A 12,018-nucleotide genomic window follows, 5' to 3' on the forward strand; every position below is an offset into this window, starting at 1 on the left:
ATTTTTTTTTGTATTAGTAAAATAATCATTAAGTTAACATAACGTTGGTTGCTTATTTTAAGTTAATCTGTAGTATAAAAAGATATAATATTTACATTAAAATCTAGGTATGTTGGACTCAAAATATAACGGCACGTGTTGCGGTACACAGTGGGCGTGTTTGTGACATCGCATCGTCACGTGTGTTATTTTCAGTTCAGTATAATGTAAATTCTGTTGGATTAAATTAGACTTTTGAAAATAGATATTTAGATATTTAAATGAATCTGAACATTTAATAAAGAAGTTTTTTTTTCAGTTTGACTCCGAACGTACTACCTACATCGATATTTACTATCCGGGTGAAGGAAGTAGGGTTTATTATATTGTAAGTATCAATGAAAGCTGTGAAGCATTTATGCATTTAGAACGAGCTGACATAGTTTGACAAGGACTTTTTCTATCATTCACCGGCCGGCTAACACAGAGTGCTTAAAACTTAGCTTTCAGGGATGGTGGTGTCCCTAATTTTGCAGGCTAGTTAAACCAAGCGAAAACTTATGAGAAGTTTTCGTAATTAGGCAGCAAAGTAATTATAGTAATATTGATAGCCTATCGATGTTAAAAGTAGCTGTTCAGATTGCCAACAATTTTAAATATCTACCAAACATTTATTTGGCACTTCCCTGAGTATTGTCAATATCAATTTAGTACTTAATAGCCACGTCACAGCATCCGAGAGGCGATTTATTTCACATAATGGATATCACATGTAATTAATGTAATTGATAGACATGGCAATTAGTTTTAATAAGATTTATTGAAGACTACTGAGTTTTGGAAATGTTTATTATTCGTTTGTTGTTGCCAAAAGTGGTGAATTACAGCTCGTTCAGACTGCTGGGTTTTTCTCGCGTGTCGCCAAACGCATGGCACCGCCCGTACGAATCAAGCGTTGTCGCTCGGAAAAACCAAGCGGAAAATCCGATGGTGTGAAAGCTCCGTTATGTAACGTGCGATATTTTCTTTCATGTGTTTCATTGTAAGGAGTAGGTATTCTGAATAATTATGTGTTTGCCAGGTTTCTTCATATGGCTTGGATTTGTAATTTGGGTATTTAAAAACTAAATTATAACTATATTTAATAATTATTATAGTATTTCTATGTTGGGATTATATTTTCATGAAAGTTTTCCCGTATGGTTGATAAAATTAAATAATATTCATGAAAATTTCACAGGTACCTACAACACCTACAATTGAGATATTTGTCCCATACATCGAATTAGCGACAAACAGGCAAACAGTCACAGTAAGTATAAATACAAAAGTTATAAATAAATTACATACAATAGTCTTAGTTATGAATCGCTAGATATTCTTGTTTTAGTTCTATAAAGCTATTTGAGTAAATATTGATGGTCTCTCTAAATGGGCAGAATGCCAGCTTAGAATAGATACCTTAATAGCAATTTATGTTATTATAGGCCCGCTATTAGAATGTTTCTGTAATATTTAACTAAGTATTACGTAACTGAAGGTATAAAAACATTGTTTTGAATAATAACTGTGGTTTATTAGCACGTAATTCATTAATTATGATGATTTTTATAATATTTTTGTTTGTTATTGTTGTTATTTGCATTAATATAGGAAGTTATGGCAGACAATTACGATCTAGACTCTAGACCCTTGATCCGTGATTCTGAAGAACTTGAAAACAAAAAAGGGTTTTGCATAAGCAACAATAAGTTTTGTTACACAAGTTTCTGTAATAAAAACAATATAACGTCGTAACACGTTCCCATGAACTGTACTTAAGTATCTAATACTCTACTAATATTATAAACGGCTGGACCGATTTTGTTGAAATTTGGTAAGTAGATAGGTGATACCCTGGATTAACACATAGGCTATTTTTTATCAACACACCACGCAGGCGAAGTCGCGAGTGGAAGCTAGTATTACATAATGTAATGTCTTTATTTTCTTCTTAACCAAACTACCTTCATATTTCAATTGGTTCCAATTTCAAATCACTAGCTACACAAAACCGTTTCACACGTTTGACACGTTATACCATTTTGGTAAATAAAGGTAGTTCAAAAAACAATAGAACGGCGGGTATTTGTTTGACGGTCCAACAAACAAATCTATTTGCCGTGTCGGGGACAACGGGGGCAACGCGATGCAATATGGCAATAATTTGTGCCACGCTGGCGGGCAATCGATCTGCCCAGTGCATTGTGTATGATATTGATGTGACATTGAGTGGAAATTATTAAATTATTGTGTTGTGGATTATCATAGTTTTGTGATGTGGTAGTTTATAATTTTGTTTAAAAACTTAAAAAAAAAATTGCAAGGCTTTGCTATTTTGTAACAAGGATGTTGTCTAAAATCTTTCAATATATGTACCTGTTATGTATTTTGAAACAACATTACTTATAGTTATCGGCACGAATCTTGAGCTCTGACCTATATCATATATGACAGTATTTGTCTTATTTTATCCTAAGGTGGTATTACAAAAGTCTCCTGAAGGCTTTTCCATCTTACCTCATAAATTGGGAGGGTAAGAACATCAACTGATTAAAAAAAATCTTCAAGTACCCTTATCTTCGGTCCAATATCGCTCCTAATCTTTATACTTGTTAGTCTTGTTACTTGATCAGCAAAATGCTGTAAATGAGCCGGTTTCAGCCAGTTTATTCTAGTAGGTACTAATTAAAGCAATGTGTTGAGTCAAGCTATGTAGTTACAAGTGGCAATTATCTGAAGCAATAAATGTTTTTGTAACTATAAACACTAAGCTTCTGTTTATTCTTCTGTTAATGAAGCTTCTATAATTGCTATTAAGTCAACTGAAGAGTAAGTAGAATGTAAATAAAATAATAAATAAGACTTACTACGTACTTTTTGCATTTTTATCATCAACTTGCGTTTTGCCGGTTGTGGAGTTCAAATTAACCAATGATAATTAAATTAAAAGAAATATTTTTCAAACGGGACCTGTAGCACTAGATCAGCGTGTTCAACAAAACAAACAAACTCAGGTGTATAATTCAGTCTCCCTTTTTAAGTACCCCGGATCTTTGTTTTGAGGTCGATGCGTCCTAGGACTTCTTTTATGAGTGAAATATGGACTTACTTTCACTAACACAGCCTTATCTTGTTAAGAACCCAGACGCCAAATTATGTTTATTTAAGCAGACAACTATCTACGATATTTCAACAAACCAAACAGCCCAACCAAACTTGCCAAAGAATCTTCGAAACAACAAAGACGCAACATTACTCTAACACACAATTTACTTTAGCGAAATATGTCGTCACCTAAATAGTTGGGACTTGAGAGGAACAACGTCCGAAGTCCAACAAGGCGTTATGCAAATTAATGTGTATACAAGTAGGCGTCAAGTTGGGAACTTGAACCGAGTAAGCAAACGAGCAGAATATTGTGTTATGGTTTTGTTGCTTACTTCGTTTTGTTGTTGAGTACCTACTTACCTCTCGTTTGTTGTTTGGATGTTACTTACTTTTGTTGTACTGGCTTGTGGCAGTCTCTGTCGCTTTTGCTGTTGAACTAAAAAAGTATCCACTGTGCTATGTGTACTCCAGAACTTAAAATTCGGACAAATTGTTTTAATCAAAATGAATTAAAACACAATTTTAAACACAAAGCCTAAAGCCACGACTTCTGTTGTATCTAAAAACAGCTGCGTTCTTAGAACAGGCTTTACTTTTCTACCGTATTCAATTTCTTGTCTACAATAAATTTGAGCAAAAAGTAAGACTTTCCAAGCCGTATCGCGTAAAAACTAATGAATAATTCAGCGACCAATTAAAATACCACGAAAAAAATTCAATTTCATTTAATGTTGGAAATATTTTTCCTTGCTTCACCTGCGAGCCATAAAGGCCGTCAAATGAAAGACGTCGGCCATTTTATTGCTCCCATTCATCAATAAAAAGCATTGTTTATAAGCGAAAATGTTCGCGTTCCCTGTAATACTCGTGTTAATTTGTTCTTCTGAATATCTGATACAATTGAGCGTAAGACTCTGGTGTTTGTAAACCCGATGTCGCGTCTTCATTTGCATTTGTTTTACGTCAATTACACAAGGTTTCTTGTGATAATAATTCTTTCTTTGGAGTGACTTTGAAAACCTTTGGAATGTAGTTTCGTTTGAACAAAGTGTATTTAATATTCTCAGTGTTTCTGTTTATGACAAACATATACCATATATCCAAGAAAATAGCGTTAGTATAAATTCCATTAGTTCAAAATGGTATTGCTTCTGAAACTCTACCAAAATGGAAGTAGTCTGAAAATGCACTGACACAATTCTGAAACGACACCGACGCGCTACTGAAAAGGCAGTGAGTTTATAAGTCAAAGTCACGACTCAAACAGGTTCAAAGAATGTATAACATGCAGTAGTCAAATGTTCCTTCATTTTAGCATTCAGAGAGCGTTTCAGTGACATTCTGGCCGATGTCCAAACAGGAAGCTTTTGCGGCGATCGTCCGTCGACTCAACGACACCGCGATTGGTGTAATAATGCCCACCTGTTAGCCTGACTATAGCTTTGTGTAGCCGCAGTATAGCTGGAGTATAGCCTTTATCGAGCCATGTAAATGACAGCGAAAGGTCCTTTGTGATAAGATTGGTTTAGTTTAAATCCCACACAGTCATAGATTTAAGGGTGCGTCCACATCTGGCGAATGTGCCGCGAATGTGCAGCTCGCGAGCCGTTTGCGACCTGCCCGCGAGCTGCGCGCGTGCATTTTTGTTCGTGCGTCGCTTCTGCGCCGCCCGCGCGCAGTTCGCGCGCGACCTAAGCGCCGTACGCGATCAGCGCGCAGGCGGCGCGCGAACGTCTGACATCTTCGATAGTACTGAGCCAGTATAAGGAACTGTAAGGGCGAGAACTGAGTGCGCGCAGATCGCGCGCCGCTCGCGCGCTCTATACGAGCCTTGCATGAGTTGCGCTAAAGAGGCACACCAAACTATTGCAGTGACTGCTCGCGCGCAGCTCGCAGACGGCTCGCAATCGGCTCGCGTGCAGCGCATTCGCGGCACATTCGCCAGATGTGGACGCACCCTAAGGAAGAACAACATCAGTTACACGACACTTAGGTAGTATTATTGTCTACAAAAATAAAAGTTTATTAGCCTTTAGTGATTAATTTTGATTAGTTAACAAAGACTGTCTCGCTACAGCTAAGTACTAAGTAAACTATTTCAAAAACTTTTCTAGACAACTCTATTCAATATCAATTTAGAATTAAGAAGTATCCACTACTCCATTAACAAAGTTCACATTGTACTAAAACTGTTGACTCATCTGCCAGACGAAATCGCCTAATGGATGGATTTATCAAATATTGTTAGAGTTCTTGATAGGTTTGTGCCTATTATGCGGTCTGATGGATAAACGATTGATTTTCCGTGTACAGCGCATTACAAAATGGGTTACAAAAGGCGATACCCATTACGATTCGATTTTGTGTATAGAATTGAACCCCGTTAACCGACAAAATTAGATAGCGATCGATATACTGACGGAATTCGTCGTACATTTTCACATAGGAATTATTTTGTATAGTTTTTTTTTTACGTTACGAAGGCAATACCGCAGAATGAGTTCAGATATTTTATTATTGAACTGGGATTTTATTGTGTGAGTGGATTTAATATCTGCTGCAGTGTTGGTGACAGTTTTAGGTGGCATGGTATTTAATGATTCATGTGAATATACATACAATATAGAAGCTTTATACATAGAAAAGGTGAGTTCCTGTCCGTTATATTTTCGACCTATACAATATCTGTGATTATGGAGTTTGAATGAAACTTCGCTCATATTTATTATATAAACAAGTTTTGATTATAAATAAATAATTGTAGAATACTTCTGATCCTCTGAACCCAATTAAAGAAACAAAAGAAACATAATGCTGCAACAGAACTCATTGAGAATTGTATCAAAACAGAATACTACTACAAATTGATTGTTTTCATCCGAGTTGCACTCGATACAATTTAAGTAGGCACTCGTAAGTCTAGGCGATTCGAATATTCGATCTCAGTTAGCTCGACGTTCGATATCGATATTGTTTGCGATATTCGCATCGTGTTGACTTAGTTATTGACTCCGCCACTCCAATCTTTCGATTCTGTTTGGAGCTGTAATAATTTTACATTAAAAGTTTTTTTTTGTTTGCTGTAATTTTTTGTGGAGTCTGTTCCAGATTATTTTACTGGTTTGTATGTTTTTTGGAAGTGGTGTAATTTAATTATAGGTACATTGAGTTTTTTTATGCAATGATTTTTTGACGTCCTACCTCGAAGAGCAGAAAATAGCATATTTTTTGGCAACAGTACATTTAGTTCGGTTACGTTTTTTTCGCGGAACTTCAAATGTCTTCTCTATAAAAAGTTCTTCTTTCTAAACTAACTGATACCTCCCATAAATGAAAGCACGAAATACCCGCTATCATTTACAGTACATAATAACGCCACTTAAGTGCTTCTGCTTACCTAAGTAAGCCTTGTCGTGGGCAAGACGGGCAGAATTTTGCAAATACCCTGTCCAGACGGGCCAGCGACCCAGATTCGCGGAATGTTTGGGCCAATGTTGCCATGACGATGGCAGTATTCTGCCGTATTGGTGCACTTGCATTCATTTGGGTCAACTATTCTAATCAGAGCGAGCGAAATTGCACGGATTTGATAGCGTTAATTTTTATAGCTAATTGAGATTGAAGCGACTTTCTAGTATGTGGTTAATTTTTATCATGGATGCTTTTTGAATATTTCAATTTTGTACGATAAGCGTTTAGTAATGGATTTTTTCTAGTGTGAAACGTGTCAGCAGTTTTATCACATTTTGTTAATAGTGAAAGCAGTAGTTACTTTGTTCCTTATATGTATAAAACAGATGGGTTCATGAAATCAGTAAAAACAAAAAGAAAAGAATGAATATTGCGCATTTATTTCTGTATTTGCGTAGACTGAAGAAGAGGGTCATAAAAGTCAACCTTTTGCCTTTTTCCACTTTATTGCTCCGTACACATTCGGTTAAACGGTCTATTGATAAGTGATTGGGTATCAAATATCCAATTCGTTAATGGATCCACTTAATTTATTCGCGGGGCTACCGGTAATAGATTGTTCAAAACAATTGATTAATTGCCATGTAATTCATCTTGCAGTGGGCTTGTACAGTTGAAAACCTTATAAATTATGACTTAAAGCTCATAATAGTCGTAAATCATGGGTTTTGAGTATCAAAGAACGAAGCTCGAGGCTTATTTCGTTGGTTTGAAATAGGGAGGAATTATGGCGTTGTTGTGTCTCAATAAATCTTCACACGAATTAGGTTCATATTTAAAAAGTAGTGCTTTTAATTGTGTCTACGAATAGGTATTTATTACTAGAGGTAGGCCTCATTTTTTCCCAGTGACTGAATATTTTACTTTGTGACTGTAATTTAAGGATTTAAGTTAAGTTTTTCCTTTGACCAAGAAAATAATTTACTTTCCAACCTGAAATAGAAAATGCTACATTCATTGATGTTTGAATATACTAGCCGTTTGAAGCTAAAGAGTTTCCTTTGGTCTTGAATGTAGTCGGAAACTTGTTTGACGATGTGACGTAGGTGCATTAAGGAATATTGAATAGAGTATGATGGAGTAGAAATCTACTTAGAAAGCATTGTAATAATGGTCAAATATATAATTTTGCTAAACCGTAGCTATTTTTCTATTTTTAACAGGTGTATGAAAACGAAATCAATCCTGGTTTTTGCAATAATAAGTTTTTTGTTTCGCATAATGTTCAATGTGTTTGGGGCGTTAATGAAAAGAGTTTGATATGGTCGTAATATCATTAGGAATATGATCAGGACAAATGAAATGAAAATAAAGATAATACTCATTTATCTATTTACACAAACTTAAATACATATTTTCAAACTTGCTACTAAATTCTATTAAAAATAAAAGAGTGTTACCTAAAAAATGTAGGTACATGCATAGTATGTACCACCGTAGTCTACACCGAAGTAGGTACCTTTTCCGTACAGGTAATACAGGAATGAATTTTAAGCAGTGCACAAAAAAAAACTGATGGTCCAGAATCATTAACAGAACATATCTGCATCATCAGTAAAATTTTTTTTTTCATTCTTTTGTCCGTCCTAAAATCAGCAAAATATGGATACCAACTATTCTTACGCGCTTGGAGCAGCGCTCGCGTCAGTAAACCGGTTTCGCGTTGCCGCGCCGTGCCTACTATGACGACTGTGACCGTACAATCGGTTACAAAATAAACATCTTTCGATATCAATAACTTTTCTTTTTTGTACTAAACCACGACAAAATAAAAATATACGTATCTATAAAACTTATTTAACTATAAGTTGACAAAGTTTGCGCACTGGATAAAATTCATTCCTGTATACATACATAGGTCTGTACGAAGCTGACCGACCGCAGATGGCTACCCAATATCGGGTGTAACGATCCATCATGATTTTCTACTTTTTTCTTTTCGACTAATAAAGTAAAAGGCTAATTTATTTCGGAAGGGTTACTAAGAGACTCCAGATGGGAACTAATAATGATTAAGTACCTTTTGGCAGACCATTGATTAGTACTTCAGAATATTTTGTAAAAAAAAATTGTGCTCTAAAAAGTTTTAAAAGAATTTTTGCTTTTACATTTCAGTCCTAAAATTGCTCGAAGGTACATTTAGTGTAACATGTTCGATATATCTGTTCGCTTCGCATATTCCATTCTCTTTGAGTTCGTATTTCGTGAATCGCAAAATCGCTAGTCAGCGTATTTGGAAAAATCGAAGTGTAGCAATCTTGCAACGTACGTACGTACGTACAACTTCACTCAAATTAACAGCTCATTAGAATCTTTGAAGTTTTTATTACAGTGTTTATTGTCTGTATCCAGTACTGCTTATACGTATCTAAATATTTACTTTTGAGGTTTAAAACAAAGTACCAAACGTAATGTTCTTAATTAATAAACTAATTTGCTAAACAATTGTTGAGAACAGCCATATTGGCTGGGAGGCTTCCGTTACTGGTTTAATAGACTTTATTTTCTTTAATCCCACCTTAGTAATTTTCGGGCGGCAAAATGGTGTTTTTGACGCCAAGCTGTGTGCGATGTTTCTAAGGAAGTTCTACATACTGAATGGTTGTCACAACGTTTCCTTTACCTCGCAGAAGCTACATGGAATACCAAAATATCACTGAGAAGAGCAGGAAACGAAGCTCCAAAACAGCATTATCACAACGTATTCAGTCTCTCACTCAATTGTAGTTAACAATTTGAAGTAGTGCGAAATCTCCGTAACAAGGATACATAGATATTTCCATTTCCTCATGCATTTCTCCCATTGTCGTTCACAACAATGGTTCATTAATGTTAACATGGGTTGATATAGGTGCTCCTTCTACTTAATTAAATATAAACATTGTTATTTTGCATGAGTCGTAAGTCATGTTTTTGGTTCTTGTTAATTGATTTATTTGTTGCGTTAAGTGGAGCATTAAATTGTTGACACCATGATAGGTGTAAGTAAGTAGCTATGTATATTGCAAACATATAAAAAACAACATTATTGCTGTGTGGAGAGCTAATATTCAGCTTCATTAATGACCATTGGGAAAACAATTGTAGCTTCTTTTATTTATATACGTGCAATATTTTCACAAATAAGCTGATTTCCAGTATTTTCGATCTTTGTATTAATGCCTCGAGGGATGTTTGCGTTGAGGGCTCGTATGAGTTACTCCTACTTTGTATTAATAACACCGTTATGTTCTGTGATTACCAATTTGTTCGCTACTTGTTGCTTTTGGGGTATTTTTGCCTCTGGGGTACAATGTGTATATTGCATTGGGTAGCCTGTGAGAATTTTCATATATTGATGGCGTTATGATAAAGTCTTTCTTTTTTCATGTGAGACAGATCACTGAACTAGATTATGTACTTGGTTGGCGAAGGTTTAATTGATAAATCTACTATATATAGTGTTGTTGAATAAATTCTGCGTTCAGTAACTTTGGTGCCTATTGGTGTAAGTAAACAAACAGTAAAATCGTTCCCCTTTATGTTTTTATATTAGTAAGTATACCTAGACTAGGACGCTTAAACTTGACACCCAATTAAACAATTACTTAATTACATTGACAGGCCATAAGAAAATTTTGCTCCAAAAGTAAGTTTTGCAAAACAAAACCCTCTACCCCGTAACATAAGAACAATCAGTTTAACTTCATAAAAGAAGGGTACAAAACTGTCTAAGAGTAACGGGGTCCTTTTACAGTACCGTTAGAAAGAAAAGTTTTTACAAAAGATCTCTGCTGGTTCAAAATTGAAGTTCTGTCTAACAAGCAGAAAAACGCCGGGGGCCCGTAAAAGGTTTATCTTGTAAGGGTCGCGTCAAAACGTTTTGAAGGAATTAAAAATGTTTTCTAGATCGCGGTTTTGTGTCTAGGTTTTTAGAGATATATTGTTTGATGCTTGTATAGCTTCTATTGCAAGGCCCTGAAGTTCATTCTTAACTTATAAAATCGATCGATTGCTATCGATAGTCATTTTAGTATATAGGCACCGCGCATAGTCTTTTTTTCAGGTCATGACCATTTTGCGGTCTACGACCACTACAGCGTTAATCGATGTGAATAAATGGGAAAACAAATCTTAGCTCGACTCGATTATTGCACTATCGTATTCTTCTGCATGACAAGACAGGGAACACACATACATTTTAGTTGCCTTGACATTATGAACTGAAATGATCCCGATTAAAATCGAAAACAAACTAAAAATAACCCTTAGTCTATTATAATAAACATCTTTATTTCAAACTAGTTACAGTTCATATTTGCTTACATCTGAAACGGTATTTAATATTATGTTTTGGACTATCATCTTTATGCCAAATTATGATTTAGTTAGAGCCAAGTACAATTTGGCACTAACTGTAATAATTCTCCTTGGTTTGACATCTTAAACGTGGTGTTTTGGACATACCGTGCTAGTTATGTATATCTAGTATAAATATTAATGTATTTTATAGCGTGACGCAAGGGCTACAAATGCATAAAATTGCTCATTTTATATGTAGTGCTTAGGTGCATCCGGAGAAACTGGAGGCCGACCTCAATATGGTTGGGAAAAGGCTAGGCAGACAGTGTAGTATGTGAACATTTCGGGCGCCTATAAACAAAACGTAAACCAAGTAATAGCTTCCAGTGATTTTCAGATGCGTATTTTCGTAGCTCTTTAGAAATCCATCTAGGTTTATTAGGTTTCGAATTAAAAATCCCATGAATGACAATCCAAATTTTCCTTGACGAAAATTCAAATGACTTCGCAGTAATACATACAGGGTTTTCTGTTGTCCTGTCCCCAAAAACAAAACATCGAATTTACCGGTTAATCGAACTAGAATGTCGTCCACATTTTAATGTTCAGTAGTTACACAAATCGTAAAACCTTCACTAAAACCTCGTTTATTCGTTGTTGCGGATTTTCCATTACATTTACGACGTATGTACATGGGGGCCCAGGGGCCCGTGGGTGCGAATGTCGAAAAAGGTTTTAAAAGTTAAACTGGTCCTGTTTTAATCGAATTCCCGGCGGTCGAGGGACGATGTCAAGGATCAAGGAAAAGTAGATAAGCCCTGTTATTTCTGTAAAACCCCTTTTTTTGTTAAACATCAAATATAAGCTGTGATGACTCACTCATGTTGTACGTTTTGCGTTATTAATTCTTCATTCAAATCTATATCAATATAACTTTATTACTACCAACGAAAAACATAACCAGTTATTCTCCGGGCTGAGCAACAACGTAACATTTTTCATGAAATTTTATCTGTGATTAAGATTTCCGTCTTAATTTACTGAAGAACATTTTGAGTTACGTGGTAACAGGATCCAATTTCCTTTAAATTCAGAGATTAGCGAAGTAATCTTGTAACGGTGTAACAACGCTATAAC

Source organism: Helicoverpa zea, chromosome 4, assembly GCF_022581195.2.
Source record: "Helicoverpa zea isolate HzStark_Cry1AcR chromosome 4, ilHelZeax1.1, whole genome shotgun sequence".
NCBI lineage: Eukaryota > Metazoa > Arthropoda > Insecta > Lepidoptera > Noctuidae > Helicoverpa > Helicoverpa zea.